This window comes from Mixophyes fleayi, chromosome 2 (assembly GCF_038048845.1).
Source record: "Mixophyes fleayi isolate aMixFle1 chromosome 2, aMixFle1.hap1, whole genome shotgun sequence".
NCBI lineage: Eukaryota > Metazoa > Chordata > Amphibia > Anura > Limnodynastidae > Mixophyes > Mixophyes fleayi.
The window spans coordinates 75,226,528-75,247,772 of record NC_134403.1 but is presented as its reverse complement, the minus strand read 5'-3'; the positions used below and the strand labels follow the sequence as shown (position 1 = coordinate 75,247,772).

The following is a 21,245-nucleotide window of genomic DNA, read 5'->3' as shown; positions in this document are numbered from 1 at the left end:
TAACTACAAAGAACTATTATCAGGAAGTTATCTTGTAATATTCATTACATGGAAAACCTATGTAATATTCAAACTTCAATATTAAGAAAAGAAGATCCAGAAAAGAGTAGTTTCAAGACAGGCTATTTTCTGCACAAATATGTTAATCATCAACACCCAATTGCTCGAGCCAAAAATAAATCACCAAGTATTGTGCTTGTATCTGCACAATATGTGGCATCCATAGACTAACGGTTATCTGAAATAGGTCAGTACAAAGGCTGCGTTTTAAGCAATGCAACAGGGGAAAATCAGAAAACTGTGCATTAAATGCTGTATAGAGCTAATTTACACATCCTTATGTTAAAAATAATCCATCCAGAAGACTCTTATCAAGTGTGCTGATAGAAGGCTGCACACTAACAAATTAAACAACTCCTATTATGAGATCCCTGGTCTCTACAGCCAATACATGAGAGCTTGTGCTGTACTGTAAATGAGTTATAGAACAAGGTATGCACAGATAATTAATGTATTTATTCTGTATAACATGCTTCCAGCTGACATGGTCTATCTCCTGGACTTACTTATCTAACTGCAATATAGATTTAGTAGCAAGCTGCATAGTAATACCGAAACTATCAAAGTAACATTTGTGGTGTAAACTCATACATAATATGGATGAAGGGATAGCACGCTGTGCAGTCCCAGGCTGGTAATAGAAATGATCACCCTGAGCTTTTCCCATATCAAATAATCCAGCAGGAGGTGTGGAATCTGCGTAATCTGTGACACGGTGCCTCAGAATTCCAACAGGACTTGTCTAACACAAGTTGATATAAATAGATTTTACCATGTGTGCAATAATTAGAGACTTAATATGAAACCCAAGTACTCCCAGGGGAATGAAAGGGATTTCTTCCAGTGTGGTGACATTATATTTACTTTCCCTCCAATAGGGAACAGATTCTATAAAACACATTTTGATTTGAATCTTTTACTTTTCTTTATGAAACTGGTTCATTTACAGTTTGCAGGGCCTGATCTAAAGAATTAAGTTCACTGACATTACCCCATTATTATCACAGTGCATTGGGCTGCATAGTACAGATCACCAGCTCTCTATGACAAATTAACCATTTCACTTGCTACATAATAATACGACTTATCATACACTAGAAATTTATATTGGATAGTAGATTAGGGGAAATATCTAACACTGGATTCAAAAGCTATGTCCTATTAAAATGATAATATATACCCGTGTATAAACATATAAAGACATAAACACTAGCATGTACTCAGATTATATGTCACATACACTATATGTGTGTGTACAATATATATATGTATATTTATACACACACAGAATATACACACACAAATATATAGCTACATACACACACACAAACAAACATAATTTTGAACATACTGCAATTCTACCTAGTAACAACACTTTTCCCAGGAATACCAGTTCAGGACTACTTATGGTGTATTTGTGTACTGTAACCAGCAGCGACATTTGTAGACTGCAAATAAAAAGCATAAGGTTTCTCACTGTAACCTGCATTCATATAATTACGGTCCCTTCGCTTGTATGACATATAGGAGTCTCTTTCTTAGCAGAAACTACTTTGACATGTCCAATTGTTTTCAGGATTTAAAATACGGGCAATCGGTTGCCTAACTCAGTATATATGACCCTTTGCTGCATATATAGATGTGGAAATCTCAGTCCACATGAGTCATTCTGAAAAAGCAGTCTGCTGGAGTATGTCAGAGTGCAGCTTGCAGGATCCCTATGCCTACACATGCAATGCAGCTTTGCAGTATCCTAACATACAGATAGACTAGATATTTAATCAGTATCCCGGCTGATTACCATAATTGAATATGACCATACATAGGAAACTACATTGAAGATTGAAATCTGTTTTCTCCTCTAAACACTTAGATAGCTTCCATGTAACCAACAGCCATGTATCACTGCAATCACTTATTTGTGCATAGTGGCCAAATATTTCATAGTTTTAGCACCAAACACTCATTGGTTGGGTCACAATGAAGACAGGAAAACCACAATAAAGCGGGGTGTCTAATACAAATGCACACAGAGAGGAGAGAGAAGAGATACTCGCCCTCTGGGCACTGCAATGGGTTACGTTTTCTCTCCAGTTGGCCTCATACACATAGGCAATAACAGCAGGCATTCAGAGAAGATTCTTAAAAGCCTTATAGTCCATGAAAATGATCCAAACAAATGGAACTATACACACTTTCTGACAATTTCAATGTTGCTTATAGAGTTCATGAGTGGTAACATTCGGTACAGTAAGCACCAGGCAAGTTTTGAGAACGTGCTTTAAACGCTCGGTTAAAAGAGAGGACAAAGTACAATGATTTGTCAATGCTTTTAACAGACGTTGTTTTTCAATGCACGTGTGTACGAGCCCTTTGGAATTTTATTGAGATTGGGGTGTTTTCACCTCCACGTTGCCTTGCTTTCCTAATGACTGTTAAAAATCTAGTAAAAAGCAGCTCCGTCCAAAACCAAAGCAGCCACTAGCATGCCAAGCCTTGGACAGCTTCCACTCATGCAGACACAGAAGGCATTATCAGTGAAAGAGCAGAATGCGCAGTCAGCTTAGCCGAATTCAAACACTACATGACCAAGAATTATATAATGATTTGTTGGTGCCTAATGCAGATCAGTTGTATAACAGTGTAACAGTCCAAAAATTGCCACAACCCATATGTTTAAAGTAAATGATCCCTATTAAAACTACTTGAAATGTATTGATTACAACTAGATTTCAATGTACAGTATAGATGGTGCCACCCCTCTTAAGTATTGCCAACCCCCCCATTCATAAAAACCAAACATACATGTTCACAGTCCAGCCTACTACATAATTACAACAAAGTCCTACATTTCTATTGGACACACTAGGCAAAGAGGAGGTTTACATGTTCACGTTGTAGAGATAAACATGAAAACCTACATACCAAAAATTAATATAATGCCGAGGGAAGCCTCTAATACTGACAAATAAATAATTTTGAAAATACAAGTAGTGGGCAACGGAAAAGTAAGTGACATATAGAAGATACTTGTACATGCGCAAAGCACACCAGAAACTAGAGGATAAAAATCCAAGATTTGTTAATTCCTAAAATGCTGGTGTAGCCACAATTCATCATGCCTATTGACCTCGAAGGTAGGATCGTGCGGTAAACCACTGCTAGCCCTTTTGGCAACAAAAGGTTTGAAGGCAGATCATGCTGATGTAGGACAGCTGCTGCTTCCACATTAAAGCAACGGGGAACATGCAGCCCTTACACTGAATAAGACCATTTATACTTCCCAAATACATCCCTTACAAAAGATTTTCCTTACCTACTGGTTCTGAGAACATGCTCCTTCAAATGTGCTGTTTAGTAATCCAGACTGGGCAAAGCAAGGGGACCAAAGCGAAGCCGTGTGTGGGACTCACCATTCTTACTGTGACATTGTGTGTGTGAGAGAGAGGGAGAGTGTGACAGCAGGCTGCCTGGACTGCAAGCACTAGGGGCATCCCCCTGCCTCCCCTCCCCCTACCACAGCCCTTCAGCTTTTGACTCCTTCCAAAACTATATTAGCCAGCAAGGAAGAAAAAGTGACCAATCATGCATTCATTGCTCCTGTCTTGCTACAGTATGGTCATGTGTCCTTCTTAAAGGCAACACATACCATAAAGAATGTATCTGGAAAGTCCTACTGAACACTGGCTTGTGGGAAAGGAGCAGCAGGTTTTAGTAACTGAGAGAGTGTTCAGAAAGAATGGGAGGGTGGCTAATTCTGCCAGATGCAGTGGTCAGTTTTGATTTTTTTTTAAGCTGTGCGTCACTAGAAATCAATGAGAGTTTACAAAGACTACTAGCATGTGGTAAAAGTAAGTTACAACAAATCAATGCTGCTATCATGTACTTTTTCTTAAACAAAAAGCTAGTCTTCATGGATGGAGTGTTTGAATTTAGGTAGCATAAGAAAAAAACATTCAGCTTTTTCCCCTGAGGACAGTAATAAGTGAATCTGTAAATCTGATAAACAACATCTAGGTATAAACTTACAGTAAAATGAACAGATTTAAAACAAACATGATACCGATTTCAATTATTCTGACAAACAAGGTCCGATACAAGTCACTAACATAGAGTATTGCATGTGTGATTTTGACACATTTTCCTTAAGTAACAGTAAGAGCACGAAACTAGTGAAAGAGCCCTGTGATCAATGGAGGGAGAGTGATCCCTATTTATCTCCTGCATAGCTGATTGTCTCTATGGGACAGGCTACACTATGTGACTGGTCGTAGGGCACTTTGGTCAAACCATCCAAGTTGTGAGTGTGTTAATAGAAAATATACTCTCTATTTAATTATTTATACAAATACATATTAAAGAGTTCTCCACACACATTTATATATATATATATATATATATATATATATATATATATATATATATATATATATATATATATATATTCATTCACCTATACATACACAGATGTGGGATCTAGGGGACTGCTTGGGGACTGTGGGTATTCTGGATAATGGCTTTCTTCTGTAATCTGGAGCATATAAAATACATACAGTAATTGCTCACGTCTTTCCTCACACTACTCCTTACATACTCCCTCCTCCTCATTACATTGTTCAGCAGAGCTCCTCAAAGTAACTATGTAAAAAAACTTTATTATCATGCCTGTGTAAATGATAATAATCACCAAAACTTTTTTGGCTTTTGGTTATAAATTTTTTAAATCAGCCCCTTCCCCTGACCAGCAGTACAGAATCCTGTCCTATGGTCCTCACAGACACCAAGAATACAGTATATTCTCCTGACCTTATAGCCTGTATACTTTTCCAAAAGACAGGCACATCACGAGAGCAGAAGGCAATTTGGACGGATGTTGCAGTCAACCTATCAGAGGCAAAATACACTCAGATGTTCGGTCTCGTTAAAAAGGTTAAATATATGTCCAACATACTCAACAGCATTGTACTATCAGGGAGGCAAACTGAACACACTCACGCAACCATCATGTAATTCACTGGTATAGATACCGAGAATGATGTACAGTCCTGTGCCGAAGAATCATATAAAGTCAGTCTCCAGAAACATGGCGCCATGGGTATAATTTGTTAGATAACATGTTAGAGCAGCTTATCCTCTTGTAATGAGAACAATGAAGTGGTCACATACAAACACACTTTTGTAAGATCAACAAATGCTATTAGCCAATCACATTATTAGCTTCATACTCTGCAATGCAGGATTCAGCTAAGAGCCCTGCTGCTATTGGGGAGTTTCCGGTCACTCTGAAAAGTGGATGCAAGAGGGGTAAAACAGAGGTCTCTTGATGTAGCAGGGATTAATATATACCATTATATTCTAGTAAATTCCAGTACTTACTGTATGTATACCTTAAACAACAGACTAACACAGTACTGTGTCAATGGGGAGGTATGTTATTGATCCAGGTCTGTGTTATGTCAGAGCAGTCTGTTCTGGGTATTCTCTCTGTGATATATGGAAGACACTGACACATAAACATTTAGTAATATATTTTAAATAGTTATAACTAGAAGTTTTTTACAATACACTGCTACTCTTAATTTTGTTATTTGATAAAACACTGCGTAAATAAGCAACACTTTGTGACTCAACCAAACTTGTAATTTACAGTAACACAATTTAACTAAAAAGAGTATCAACTGCTTGTTTATTGTTAGAGTTTTTGTTTGCCCTGCACCCTAATCAGGCATTTGGACCCCACCCCGAAAAACATATTTCGTTCCTTCATGCCTTACAGCAGAGTTATTTGGAAATGAACAAACTGACCAAAACGAAAAACAATAAGTAATGAGATAAGTTTTATATTTACAGCTTTGGCTGATTGTAAACAGGATTTATTATAGAACTGTATACTACACAGAAGAGGAACATTACATTTGACCTTTTTTTAAATTTAAAGAGAAAAATGAGTTTATGCAAATGCCAAAATAAGATGTTGTCTAGCGCACTTTATAAAATAATGTATCAACTTTGGATATTAAGCAAAATAAGTGATTGCAGTTCACAAAAGACAAAATAACATAATTAGCCCACAGACGCAAAATGTTAATAGAAAGGCATACAATTTCAGAAATGAATGCTACAAATGGAAAACAAATTCCCCAGGTACATTGTGACCCACCCTAAGCAGACATAGTTCTACAACCCCACTCCATGATATGAGCCGCGGATTTATCACAGTAAAATGTTAGTGTTATAAATAGTCCTCGTTAATAAACCGTAGATTCTAGTGTTCTAGTGTACAGCAGACAGATATTGTTCTTGTGAACTGCTTTCAGCACCCAAGATAAGGAAGTAAGTAGAAGTAGACAACTGATCACTATTAAAAACCAGGATAATGATTCCAAACTGGGAACCGTCTCTTGAAAAGAGGAATAGTTGGCAGTGGCTACTATGCACAAGCACTGGAGGTATAATACTACAACTATAAAACAAATGGTACTGGAATGCTGATATCAGCAAGGCAAACTGCTAATGTTTCCTGCTCAATTAATAGTTACGATGACTGTTACCACTATGTGGGGATGTAATGTTATTGCCTTCATGGATGGAGACACATAAAGCACATTGTTCAGCTCTCCAGTTTTAGCAGAGTCCTAATGTATTCTGCCTATTCAGGAATCCAGTGGACAGTCCTCCCCTGCAGCTACTTTCCAAAACTGGACATGTTTTGTTAGGAGGGGCTGTGCTGGGAGCTGGGCACACCAGAGGAATAGCATTGGAGGAGGGGTGGCAGTAAGAGGCAAAGCTGTAAAAAATGAGAGTAACCTTAAACCACTATCCAGGGGCTGCCTTATGCTGTAGGCAAAACTGAGCTCCCTGGCTTTCTAATTTGGCTACCAACTGGACCCGTGCTACACAATGATGCCTCTGAGAATTGTGGGACAATAGACCAAATTGCACTGCTTTAGGAAAGAGCATTGTAGGATGGCCAGTTACCATTTGGAGCAGTAGTTAAAAGAACGATGTACCAAACAGCGGATAATTAACACAAATGCTTTCTGTGGATTACTAAAATGCAAAACAAACACAACATTTCTTCAGCTAAACCTCCCTCCACTGTCAGTAAAAAGGAATATTGTCTACCCTGTGTCAAATAATTTTGCCAGATGTAAATTCTGGCAAATACAAAAAATTACATGTGTCCCATCTGGATTGGGTATTATTTTGCATAGTGTGAATGGCTTTTATTTACACATCTGTCATTTATTAAGCTTAATATGGAATTATTGTGTTTACTTCAGAGGTGACAGGAAGACGGGGCTTTCAGTCAAGTAATGTAGAAAAAGTGCAAGGGCTAACTATGCAGCCATGTGTATAATTTACACACAATTATTACATCATTTCCTTAAATATTACATTTCAAATGAATATTGAGCTATGTAGAGTTGATGGATACAATACATAGGATACTGAAAACATTCTGATTCTCATCGTCATCATCAATATTTATTTATATAGCGCCAGCAAATTCCGTAGCGCTTTACAATTGGGAACAAACATTAAAAAAATAATACTGGGTAATACATACAGACAGAGAGGTAAGAGGGCCCTGCTCGCAAGCTTACAATCTATGGGACAATGGGAGTTAGAAACACAAGGGCATGTGCTACATCATATTGCACAATGGACCAGCCAGACTGCAAAGGTAAAAGTATTGAGTGGGCTGTGTGATCAATTCTCATTCTCATTCTGGATTTCCACAGTAAAATGTATGTAAAACTAGCAGATTACAGCATTTTTTTTTATTATGGGTGCTTCCTGATAACATGTAAACTAGGCGTGTGCCTATAATCAGGCTTTTCAGGCTAAGCTCCAATGGGGCAGGGACAGATGTGAATGAGTTCTCTGTACAGCGCTGCGGAATCAGTGGCGCTATATAAATAAATGATGATGATGATGATGATCAGGTTTAAGAGTGGCAACAAAATGTTAAGAGTATTAAAAAAGGTTGTGGGGGTTGTCTTTCTGCAAAAGTCTTAATGAATGATGTGTGTTTTATAGTATAGATTAGAGTCAAATATTTTATGATTTGTGAAATAAGTGAGAAGTGTAAAAGTGAAAGCGATCTCCAAATGGCCAGAGCATACCCAATGTAATCTGTATGTCAGGACCTAAGGTGGGCTTCCAGATTCTTTTTTTGGGGTCCATGAATTGTCAGATATGCAATACATTATGTAGAACGAACTCTTTTGGGGTCTGAGAATAAGGTAACACTGACATTTGGGGTCCCAGAACAAATCGCATATTGATAGTTGTGATTCCTGTTATGCCATTTCTCTAGCTCACACACTATTCTCGCTTTCTTTACAAGTTAACAAGTACAGTTGGAAGGAGCACTGTGAACTGCTATTTATTTACTTATCGCTTGATGGGGGATAAGTGTTGGCAGCTAACCATTAACTATTTTCACAGGATGGACTCCTAGAGCTGCCTAGTGGAAACATCCTAATTGATGGGTTTTCTCATTCTATTTAACTACCAACATTTTGCAGTTAAGTATAGAATGTGAACTCATTATGACATGCACTCAATACGCAGTGCAAAATACCTTGACGCGTCCTCAATGCGCACAGCAAGGCGCGCTTACTCTGCTCTCAGGATAGGCGGAAAAATCTGAAGATACGTACTATAGAAATGTGTAAATGCCATATCAAAGTCCAGCCTCCCATGCCTTTAGTACCACCACTTTCATTACATTAATCTTTAACTTCTTCTTTTAGACTTATTCGGGACTCGAATTCATGGCAGGAGTGAGGGGACATCGAAGGTGTCTTTATTACATGTGGCATTTTGTCTTCAAGGCTTTGTTTACTTTGGGCAAAGTGTAACCTGAAATGGACTTCTCCGCTAAAGTGCAACTGGAAGGAGCAAGACGTAGCCCGTTAAAAGTACAGGACGAGAGCCGCTGTACACCAACTTACAGCTGCTGAAAGAACTCCTGTGGCGGAATGCAATAGTCCGTGAGCCCATCCACATTGCAAATAGTGTCACTAAAAATGTCCTCCCCACTACTTTATCTCATTTCAGTCTCCCGTTCCACATAATTAAATCTTATTTTTAAATGGTCCCCAAATCTAGACACATTGCTCCTCTGTAAGCGCCATCCTGCTCTGTAAAGCTGGGCACAGAGGTGCTCTGCACTGCTAATGAGGATCTAGGGCTGCACCTCTGCAGATTTGGGTTTCATAAACGAGGGACACAGTAGACTTCCTGCAAATAGTGACATTTTATTAAAAAATATGTGCAGTCAAATTTACAAACAATGAGAACATCTTTGATGACTTTGATTTTGAAAGATAACGGATGTTTAATTATTATGTTGTGTGTACGGTGATTTTGTTGTAAGAGTTTTGACATTCACCTGTGTAAAAAACTTTTTTGGACTAATTTCTTCTCAAAACACACACAAAAAAATCATTTAAATATCTTTCAAAAACACAATTACAATTTGGGGGATATGCAGCCACACCCACTGTAAGACAACCTGATTGTAAAAAAAAAAAAAAAAAAAATTACGATCAAGGCTGCAAATTATTCATAAGAGTCTTGTTAATTTGATTTTGTGTGTTTAAAACTAAATTACCACCAATCAAGAAAATGGGGCTTGTGATTCATCATTGCCATTCTCAAGTGGCAAATGGATTTGATTTGTTGGTTCCCAATTTCTCCAGGGAAAAAGGCTGCCAGCTAGGGGACAGAGGAGGCTATAGCAAAGCTTTAAATATAGCAGCAACAATATAATGAAAGAACAAGACAAATGTATGAAAACTGGTGTAAAGCACAAAGGGTGCAGTCTGCCTAACCTTAGTAACCAATCACATTCTGAACTTTTCTCCTGTCATTTAGAAAATGATGGTAACCATCACCTTCCTTTACACCAGGTTTTATAAAAGTAGCCAATTACTGAAGTAAAATAACCCAGTGTAGCTATTTATAAATATTCTAACAACTCTTGATGTGGGTAGGGCTCCTGTAATACTGTGACTGACATGCCACACACAATGACATAGCGATGGTTCATTCTAGAATTACTAGAACAGCAGGATGTATGAACTTTGTTTCCTACAGACACCACAACTCTGCTGCAACAGTTTGACAGGAACCTCACATCCCTACTCTGCGCTGTTGTTAATGTTTATATGTTCTGATTGGAAAAATCAGCAAGTAGCCACCATCAACTGCAGACTTGCCTAAGCATTGACTTGTGAGCTTAAATATTCTGTGCTGCTGTTGATGTTCTAGTTCTTCCACTTTATCTGCTGCTCATCCGTGTGTCTCCTCTTTTGAAGAATTAGGACTATAGGTGCTAACTAAACAAATATAAAAAAAATATTCTAAAGATTTTCAATAGGAAAATATAATTGGACTATCCTGGGAAAATGGGACACAATTGTAGCGACTATACTGAAGGGAAAGTTAGCACTGCCAGTCTGGGGGTCGCAATTAAAATTTATTAGGATCTTCGACTCGGCAGGGTATGTACTGGCCAGAAAAAAAACATATAAACCAGCAGTAAAATTAGAAGAGCAGTCACCGGGTTCACTACCACAAAAATCCCACAATCACAAATAGGTTCAAATCCAGATACGTATCTGCAGTGCTGCAAGTAGTCACACCTACGGCCACATTACAACACTATTTAAATTTCTGTATCTGTATTTGAAAGTAAGGTGCACAAAAACCCAGTAGTATCAATGTCAGCAGCAGCTGAATACTCTTGGTAAGCACTGCTTACTTTCTATGTAGAACGCCAATGCACAACACACCAAGGCAGTTACTGTGACCGATGTACAACATACAATACAATATACAGCTTCCTCTTCCACTATGTATGCTGCAGTTCTTCTGTCACCCATGTATTCTCTGACACTTTGCCCCATTCTCTCACAACTACTGTGGAGTTCCATGAGCTAATCTAAAAAACAAATTTGTACTTACCCTAGATCCTAGATGCGCTGTTTACAGACCTGCTAAGGGGGACCTTATGGCTATAATGATCCCATGACCTGTTCCTCTCTCCTCCTAACACTTGTTTTAAGCATGCCGGCCGAGTGTCCACGGTCTTCACCTGTGAACTTCCCATCTGCATAACAAACATTTGTACATTGACACAATTTTGATTTTAGAATTAACTTATTGAACATTCATATAAAATAATTGTTTTAGTTTTAGGTGGAGTTATCACTTTATTAACAATGTAACACGTGTAATAACTTGCTAGTGTCATCTGCTCAGCTGGAGTAACCCTTCTGAGAATACAGCAGTCATCCTTGCTGTATAGGGCTTTTTGTCTTACGATAAATATGCACTCTAGTTATGGTAAAAAAAACAACAACAACATATAATAAAGAAAGTAAGATCATTAACTTTTACATACCTCCTAACACTGATACATGCAGAACTGGGAAAAATAAACCCACCCCCGATTTGCCTCCAAAATGGCAACTTTTCCATTAGGCTCTACCCAGTTTTGTAACCTCCGCCCTTTCAATGTCTGCAATACAGGACTGTCCCTCCGGGATTGGGAAAGTTGGGAGGTATGCTTCCGTGTTCTAATCAGTTCACATAATCCCATTGGAGCTCTGCACATCACCCACTACTGAGTATTCAAAGCACAGGGAGGTATACAATGGCGGAGATGATTTTCAACAACTACTTTTAATTAAACACCACCTTTAATTAAACACTACCTTTAATTTAACATTATAATTTGAAAACCTTATGGGATGGGAGGCAACATCTAAAAGTTCTAAAGAGGGGACGCGTAGGTTCAAATTAAAAACACAATGGTCGATGGTTTACATTTGGCATGTTTAAAAAAAATGTGCACACATCAAGGGTGTTTACAATACAAAACCTGGGCTGATCATGCAAAACACTGCAATATAATATCCTGTTTTTGCCTTTTGCTGTTCTACATATTTTGTTCTACATATTTTCTATGTACGCTGCTGTGGACCTTTTGTGGTGTCTTTTAAATAAACAATATTATTATTATTGTTAATAAAACAAGACTTATTGTTGTTAAAAATGGTTTCAAGCACAATGTAAATAAAAGGCACACAGACAAGACTGTATTCTTATTGTGCAGTAATAAGCGCTGCGGAGGAACATTCTCCAGCTAGAGAGAAATGTGCTGTGTGAGCTAGCGGAGGTAGGAACGTTTTCAGAAGGTGAATGAAGCTCTGTGTGAAGAATACCAATGTATAAAATGTGGAACCTTGATTAAGATGAGAGCTACAAGGATGAGGTCACCTTGTCATTTAGCCCGTTCCCTAAATCACACAACCTCTACTGTCATCATGGGCAAGGGGGAAAAAGTTATTTTTCCCAGCAGAAATCTCAGGAGCTATAAATATTCTCTATGACTGGGCTCAACATTATGTGTCATAGTACAGAAAGAAATATAGATAGGGCCCCAAAATGAACTGCTTCTGAACATCACGAGATCAGAATGGATGCCTTTACTAATAACATGGTGCACACAAAACTGAAAAGATTAAATAATAACTGATAACATACAAATGTTTAAGCAGCTTTTCTTTTACCTAAAGCTGTATTTGTAATTCTTTATAGCTAAAAAGACAAACTGCTGTAGTCCTGAGACAGGGAGTACCAAGTAAGAAGAGCTGTACATAGCAAGAAGACCATATTGTGTATATGTGCATTGAAAACAAATGCAGATACTATATTTGTTTTTTATAACACAAGTTAGAGTCGGTGTTAATACTAGAATAATAATAATAATAATAATAACATTTTTCTAAACTAATTTTGCACTACAAACAAGTTCTGGAGCTTAAGTAGGCAGAGGGAGGCATTTGCTCCTTGTGCTACTCACACTACTGTGAATGAGGGCAGTCCATTATGATCAGTTAGTTGGGGTACTACTTCCCTGTCTTCTAGTCCTAGTTTGTGGTTCTCCAAGAGGAGAGGTCCTAGGGACAAGTGCTGGGGGCATCACAAGGCCCTGCTGTGCAAAGATGCAATTCACAACGGGGGGCAATGATAATGGATGCACATTGAATCACGTCTATTCCAAAGGAAGTGATTCGGGATCCGGGCGGATGGCTTACTTGCCCTAAACACATGCGTCTTCAGGACATTACGGGAGAGTAGGCAAGCAGGATTTTAGTACTTCCTCTCGCTGGTATCACTAGAACGGTGGTCAAACTGCGAGAGAGATAAACAAAAGACACAGACTCTGCTCCTCTTATTTTCTGAAGACATTACATCTACCTGCTAAATAAACTGTGATTACTGAGTAGCAGGTACTTAACAGGCCTATACGCTCCCCTTGAGAGCTTGTGAGCGGTGCCATAGGCTTATACTGTAGCTTCCACTCTAACCTAACACCGCATAAGAGCCAATTTGTTTTTACAATGCAGGTAATGAGAGAAATCCACAGGTACTAGATTAAGTAGCTCCTTCCGCCTGTAGCCCACAATCCACCTTGTGCTGCTCAATCAATATAAATAGCGGAAAGCTAGATTTATAACTCTTGTTGTTACTGCATCCTACTCCAAGAACTGACCATTCTAATAATACTTAAGAGAACTGTCCTTGCTGTTCTACCTGCGAGTCCTGAGCTCTCCAAGACCAGCACACTCCTGGGCTGGTCTATGGCTGTACTGAACATATCCCTGGAGCAAGGCAGCCACAACACCAAAACAATTACTGCAGATGCAGCAATGCCCTCTTCCTTCCTTCTCTACTTCCAAAGAAAACAATTATATTAATTTATTTTGTATGGATACAAATTCAATAAAATTACACCAAGCCAAAATTATTGTGAATGTTATGTTTTATATTTGTGCATTGAATCACATTCATAATAATTTGTAAAAAAAATAAATAAATTGTAACTGGTTTTAACCAGCACAAACTGTGCAGGGCAGACCATTTCAAATCACCAAAATACAATTTTTCTGCACTCAGCTGCTAGATGGCAAAAAATATCTTATTTAAAACCTATATTTAAAAAATAGCAATAGCGGAGATCTTTGTGGCTTGAAAAGAGCATACATAAGCCATTCGCATTTGCCAATGTTTAGTTATTCCCCTCCAGGAGATCCCAGAGGTGACAAGTGGGGAGGGGGCATGGGGACGCTCTTGTGTGACTATGGCCCTTTCTCCTGCTATGCAATGCTGCGATTAGAAAATTTCCCAAGGGGGCGGGGCCATCAGAAGGGTCATTAAACCCCAATCCAGGAGGATGCCTGCTCCGGGTTTCACGAAATGTGGAAGCCTCCCAGATATTCCAGGATAGTAGGCAAGCTATAATAGGCATCTTATTATATGAACGTTAAGAAAGGTGCACCCCCAATTTCACAAAGATTACTTGGATGTGTGAAATTTTGGAGATATGATATTGATCTATACATTTGACATATGTACTCTAGGATGGTTAACCACTGGCACCGTGTTAATGTACAGTGACTCTGCATGGTCGTGTTGGACATGTAGTTGTAACAAGTGATTACAGTCAGGTAGGAGGAGACCATTCTAGTAAAACATCTGTTTTGAGGCCCGGGGCCAAGTGTCCAAAACATTTACATTTTCTTAAAGCAATATTGGTTTATAAGTTTTCTGTCTAGAAAATATATTAGGTCGTCATTATTGACTGCAAAAAAATTAGTTCTGTACGCAGGGTGGACACCATTTATTGCAGGAAAAAGAACACATACAGTTAATAGTAGTATACAAAGCCAGGTAACTAAATAACAGACCACCAATTACTGCCAAAATAATTAATGATGCCACAATCATTGTGAAAACTTAACTGTTATTATTCTACATGTATATACAACATGCACAGTACCAATGTTCAGATAACTCCTTAATGACCACAGGTATAATACTAATTTCATGGCCTTAACAGCTGGGCCAGTTTTTCATGTTTTGCGATGTGTTGGTTTCAATGTTTTTTTTTTTTGTTTTTACAATGCTCAAGACATTTCTTTTTTCCAGGACTGCTAGAGCAGTCATTCTGTACTAAAATAAAACAAACATTTAGTTCTTCCAAGTAATAGTGATCCCAAATATAGGAAATGTCACATTTAACACAACTGCAGGGCCACGAATGAAAATACTTGTTTTTATTTATTTTTACCAGGGAATACACTAAAGGAACATTAGGCTCTGGTTCTCCCAGCACATACAGGGTAGGCACTAACTGGTAGACACAACTTAATATAGAAGGCATTGAGACCTTTGCAGACATTGACCATGCTTATAGCGGGTTTTGTTTTTCCTCCCAGAAAACTACTGAGTTATAGCTTGCTCATTTCATCCTATAATTCTGCTAACCAATCTTTCCAAGAGGAATGTTACTTGTGGAAAATGCTACCATTGGTGAAAGAGATATGCCTGAAATCAGTGGAAAAGCTTTCAAGGTAAAAATTATATATACATTTTATTATTATTTTTTTGCTACATATTAAGATAAAATGGTAAAAGAATGTCCCCCCCATTCAAAGGATTGCTTATTTTGATATTTTAAATTATTTTATGTAACTTCTATGTATTTCATTTTAGCTAAAAAAGTGTTTTCTTTGTTGTGGTCTCCTCATTTTCATGCTGCACCGCTTTTCTCTGACTCTACACCCCTATGTAGGTCAAAAAATAATTTTAAGTAGGATTCATGTGATTTAATCTAGTATTGCTTGTGATGGTTCTGATGTAGGTTAAATTAGGTATGTAGTTTGGACGATATTAGGTTGGGTCACCCAGTACATTCATGTGCCTAGTATAACGCATTGAAAGGGTTTTTGATGTATCTTTGATTAAAAGTTGCTGATATATTGTTGTGTTCCTTACCCACTATGTACCCCCCACTCCCTTCTTACCCATTTGTTTATTGTCCTTCCCTCCTCTCCACTCCCCCTCTTTTTATTTATGTACCCCTTAAAAAACTTTTACAAAATTTAATAAAAACTTTTAAAAGGAAAAAAAAAATAATTAGGTATGTAGTTGGTGCAATAAGTGTCAAATTAGATTGAAAGCATAAAATTAGGACAATTTATGAAGGATCAGAAATCTCTTGATGTTCACAGTATTATCACTGTGTCCACACTTGTTATACACCACTATGGCAATAAAATACTTAGTAACAATGATTTGCAGTGTGTTTGATGAAATTATGGAACATGAATTGAAGCAAGTGTCATTGCTATTGGCTTAACTTGTTTTCTGAAAAAAACATCTACTAAATATCTGTTTAGCAGAGTGGCACATCTATACCTGGCATCACAGTGGCACATCTATACCTGGCATCGCAGAGGGCACATCTATACCTGGCATCGCAGTGGCACATCTATACCTGGCATCGCAGTGGCACATCTATACCTGGCATCGCAGTGGCACATCTATACCTGGCATCGCAGAGGCACATCTATACCTGGCATCGCAGAGGGCACATCTATACCTGGCATCGCAGAGGGCACATCTATACCTGGCATCGCAGAGGGCACATCTATACCTGGCATCGCAGAGGGCACATCTATACCTAGCATCGCAGAGGGCACATGCAGTCTCTTACATCACAAAAATGGTTTGAAATAATTGGTGGATTCTAATACAGACACATTGCCAGTGCCACCACAATAAACTTTAGTGGACAAGCTAAGCCATTATTATCTTTTATTTATAGTGCACCACAAAAGGTGTGCAGCACCGTCCATGACATTTACAGTAGTATACAATAAACAGACAGTAAGGATACTTGTGAGGTTAATGTCTTACATATCAGTATATATTTAACAGTCTTCGAAAACGTTGAGCAGGAAGTAAATACATGATCCCATTTTATTTTCTTAAACGAAGCATCATAGTAAAATCAGTGTAATTTCCCTTTATGTGCCTTCATTCTGGGTTTAGGTGTGTTTTACAATATTAATACTAAAATGCCTTCATATTGTGGCCACTGCTAAGTGCTGGAGTGTTTAAAACTTCCTCACCCCAGAATCTGAAAGAGGTCTTAGATACACACTTTGCACCATTTTTAAAGACGTGTAAATGTTCATGTACTAATATTCCATTTTCTCCTGCATGCACATGTTGTTGTGTACATGTGAAACACTTATGGACATTTGAAGCTCTAACACTCCAACACTTAGAAAGTAAACATTAATAGAACATCTTCATATTCCAAGGGGGGAATTCAATTCAACATGAGGTCCCGTAAGAGCATTGCTCATTGCATCTCCACATCATATACCTAAAGCTTTGCTGATGATTTAGGTACATGCTGCAGAGACCATAATTCCCGACACGGTGTATAGCTGCATATCGAGCCAGACTCCTACAGGACTATTGTGCCGATTTCTCTCCTAACGGCAATGGTTAGCATTGCTGGCTCACAGGGGCCATGGGTTTGCCAGGCGTTCCAATTTCCTCCTGCGGTGCAAAAACGTACTGGTGGGTTAATCGGCTTCTGGCAAAAATGGACTCCAGTGTATGTGTGGTAGGAGATTTTGAGTGTAAGTTCAAGTGGGGCAGGGACTGATATAAATGGTTCTGTATTCTCTGGAAAGTGTGTAATATAGTGGTTATACAAATAAGAATAAAAATAATAAAATGTACATTTTGAAGTGCTACCACATTTTTTTTACACTGCTCTGCACATACAGTACCCAATGTGAACACCGCAGGTGTTGTACCTAATAATTCTGCTGCCTGTGGTGTGTTCTTCGCATCAATTAATATAATTAGAATTAAAGTTCATATTAGAGGCATATAAACTTTAAAGACCAAAGATTTTCACTTTGATCACTGTTAGAGGCAGCAAAAAATAAAATCGTAAAAAAACTACCTATTTAACTTTGGAAGCAAGACATTTATTTTATCATTCCAAATATTGTGCCAGGCATCCGAGACAGGTGCATCACTTTCCCTCATTATAGGTTCAATGATTGCTGGCTGCATTCATCGCCCCAATCTCCATCTCACATTGTAATCATTAATCGAATGTCTCCACAATGTTAAACAGTTACAGAGAACTTTTATATTTAGAACAGACACTTATGTAAACCCAGCATTTTAAGAAAAAAAATTAAACCTACCTAAACATTAAACTCTACCGCACAATAAAACCCTTTGTAGATACAATGTGCTTAAAATGACGCCAGGTCATATTAGATACAGTCACAAGCTTCTGGTCTTTCCTGGCTGACCCAGACCTGCATAAATGTAAGCAACATAAATTCCAAGCTACCCCCAGCCCAAACATATTTACCCCCTACTAATACTATTCTATGACAAGAGAAAAGTGCTGGCCACTCAATGTTCTATTTAAATGCTTTTAAGTCTTTCAACAATCTTGTAGCATGTGTAACTATGTAACCTAGTGGAAGAATGTTACATAGTACTATTAGCTCAACATTCAGCCTCTGGATCATATGACAAGTGCTGGAAATATGACAAAGAAAGATTTAAAACAGCGCACTACAGCAGACAGGAAAAGGAAAGGAGGCTAACGGCATGGAAATACATGGAACACTTTAACAATGCACAGTTCCTCCGCACAAATACATCATCACTTAATATCAGGCCTGCACACTCCACACATGCAAAAATAATAATAAAGATGCATGATTGAGTGTCACAACAGGATATTTTAGCTGCATCCTGTCGTTTTCCTGAAGTTTATTACGCACTAATTAACTACAGAGGAACTCCTGAAAAGTATAATGTTTCTGAGGCATTATAGATTACTTTCTATTTATTAAAGCATTGTTTATTCAGTGCGTATTGCTGATGTAAGCAGACAGATAACAATGGAAGCCCTTATCATTAGAGGAACGAAAATAACTATACGTCTTAAAGCGACAACAATATGTTGAATTGAAAATATCAATAAAGTACCTGAGAAACATATGCTTCAAACACAAAGGAAAATATGAAATTGGAATTTATTACTATTTATTTTTTGTGAGACATCTATAGCTATTCATAGTATATCACTCCACAACATTACGTGTGGATGAATGGATATTCTAGGCAACCTGTAGAATTTACTCAAGGCCACAGATTATCCACGATTTCTACAGAATAATTGCTGGTTAATGCCAGGTCTGTGTCTTTACAAGTTGCTTTTTTCCCCCCTCAACGGTATATATAAGTGTAAGGGATATTATACTAAAACACTTATTTAAATGTATAGTAGGGTTTATTTCCTGAATAGCTAAAACATAAGATGCAAAAGTTAATAAGAACTAATAGATCACATTTCATGATACGTTAATTAGGTAAATGTGGGCAAGTTTCTTTTGTTATTTTTAATAAAAAAAAACCAAAAAAAAAAGACCAGACATATACCATAGTGCAGTATAGGTGGAGAGTTTACACATAGTAATACACACACAAAGCTCAGAGTCTAAAATACCTGGCTGACATTTCATTTGCCACATGTGAGACAGCAGCTCCCAATCATGCTAAGAAATGCAAACAGACAAAGTCAGAGCTGAAAGAGTAAGCTCATATGTTTTAGTGAACATCTATAGGAGAAAATAAAGTCTGCGCACCAGGTAGGTATGTGGTGGTACCCAATAGTACTGAAACTAATTCTTATCTCTTGAGTAAACCTGCCCACAAAGTTTAACCATCCCAAAAAGTGACACTTCACTCCATTACTCCAAAGCCCAATGGGAGTCACAATGGCGTCTTGTTTCTGGTAACCCGAGAGGCTCCTCTACTCTTTAATTTTAGACTTCAAGATGCTGCATTCCTGAGCAATACAATGCTTGATATTTATACTGTGGAATGCAGCATTTAGACCACAGCTCCTGACTCACTAATTGATATTTAGTTTCCCTGTTTGAAATAAGGTGTAGATGTTGGTTCATCTGCGCACGACTTTACAAGAATGAATGAACAAGAGTGGAGAGGTATTCCCCTTACTGGTCTTATACAAAGTCTGCTTTTAATTTGATATCAATAGGTCGGCAAACATGTGTTATCTCCAAGTCAGCCACTATTTGTTTTAAGACTTCAGACAAAGTACTATCCGTGTGCAAGCTGAACCATTCTATTTAAAGGGCTGAAGGGACCATATTCTAACTAATACATTCATGAAGTAACTCTCCAACATCAATCACTATGAAGTACATTGTATAGGGGCTTCTAGAGAACTGCAGACATCAATCCATATATTAAAGGGCACCACTTCACTGTTTTGGTCACCACAAATCATTATTTATCTTTTTACATAGCATGCTACTGTTTACATAGCTGTAAGGAGATGTTCACATCTCACAATAGATCGTAGGGTGATATGTGAGAGTGATTATTCAACTTACCGCTGTATTTATCAGCTACTCTGCAGCGCTATTGGTTAACTGTTTTGCAGTGTGCAGCAATAAGCTTTCAACAAAGTAAAGACCTTGGCTGCTTACCGAAGGGAGGGGGGTGTAAGTCATTTTACATATTTGGCTGAAATCTTCAGCACACAAGTACATCAGTTAGAGAGACAAACTTAGCATGTGCTTATTTTTTCACCAGAAGGCAGTAGAAACAAAATGACATTACACTAATAAGCACCTCATCAGCTGGAAGATAGGAATCTGAAAAAGAAAAAACGGTTTCCTGGAACAAGGCTGCTGAAGGATTGCAAGAGGATATATACGGCTAGTTCAGATATGTTAGTTTATATTTCTAGGATGAGGAAAGTGGCAAAAAGGAATAGAGATGGATCAGACTTAAAATGTTATTATTATTATTATTATTATTACTAATAATAATAATAATAATAATATTATTATTAATAAAGTATTAAGCTATTAAAGTCTCATATAAAAAACATAAACAATGCTCTGACAAGTAGCTGGCTATGAATCGACATGCTGGTGAATGTAATACATTTAGTATTTCTGGGGCTTGGCAGAGCAACAGGATCACTGCTCATAAGGTTCTGAGATGCGCACAGCAGGATGGATGTGTATTTTCTAGGGTCTCTCTAAGATTCAGCAGCCAGAATAAGGGAGAGTCCAGTTCCCATTAATTGGATGAATAGAAATTCAGCACTCAAATCAGATCAGTTAGTTAATGCTCTGTATGTAATGTGGCTAGCAATGTGTTTAGTAGATAAACTCATGTATTTAATGCATAGACAAGGTAATACAGGATATCTGGCTGTGTAAATGGTT

General features: G+C 37.9%; 1 protein-coding gene across 1 annotated transcript in view; it reads right to left on the bottom strand.

The window, feature by feature from the left end:
• Positions 1-3,495, bottom strand: part of FIGNL2 (fidgetin like 2) — a 61,535-nt gene extending 58,040 nt beyond the window's left edge. The window contains exon 1 of the mRNA XM_075199296.1: positions 3,377-3,495. The gene's annotated coding sequence lies outside the window, so the exon portion shown is untranslated. The remainder of the gene's footprint in view (positions 1-3,376) is intronic.
• Between the last annotated feature and the right edge of the window lie 17,750 nt (positions 3,496-21,245).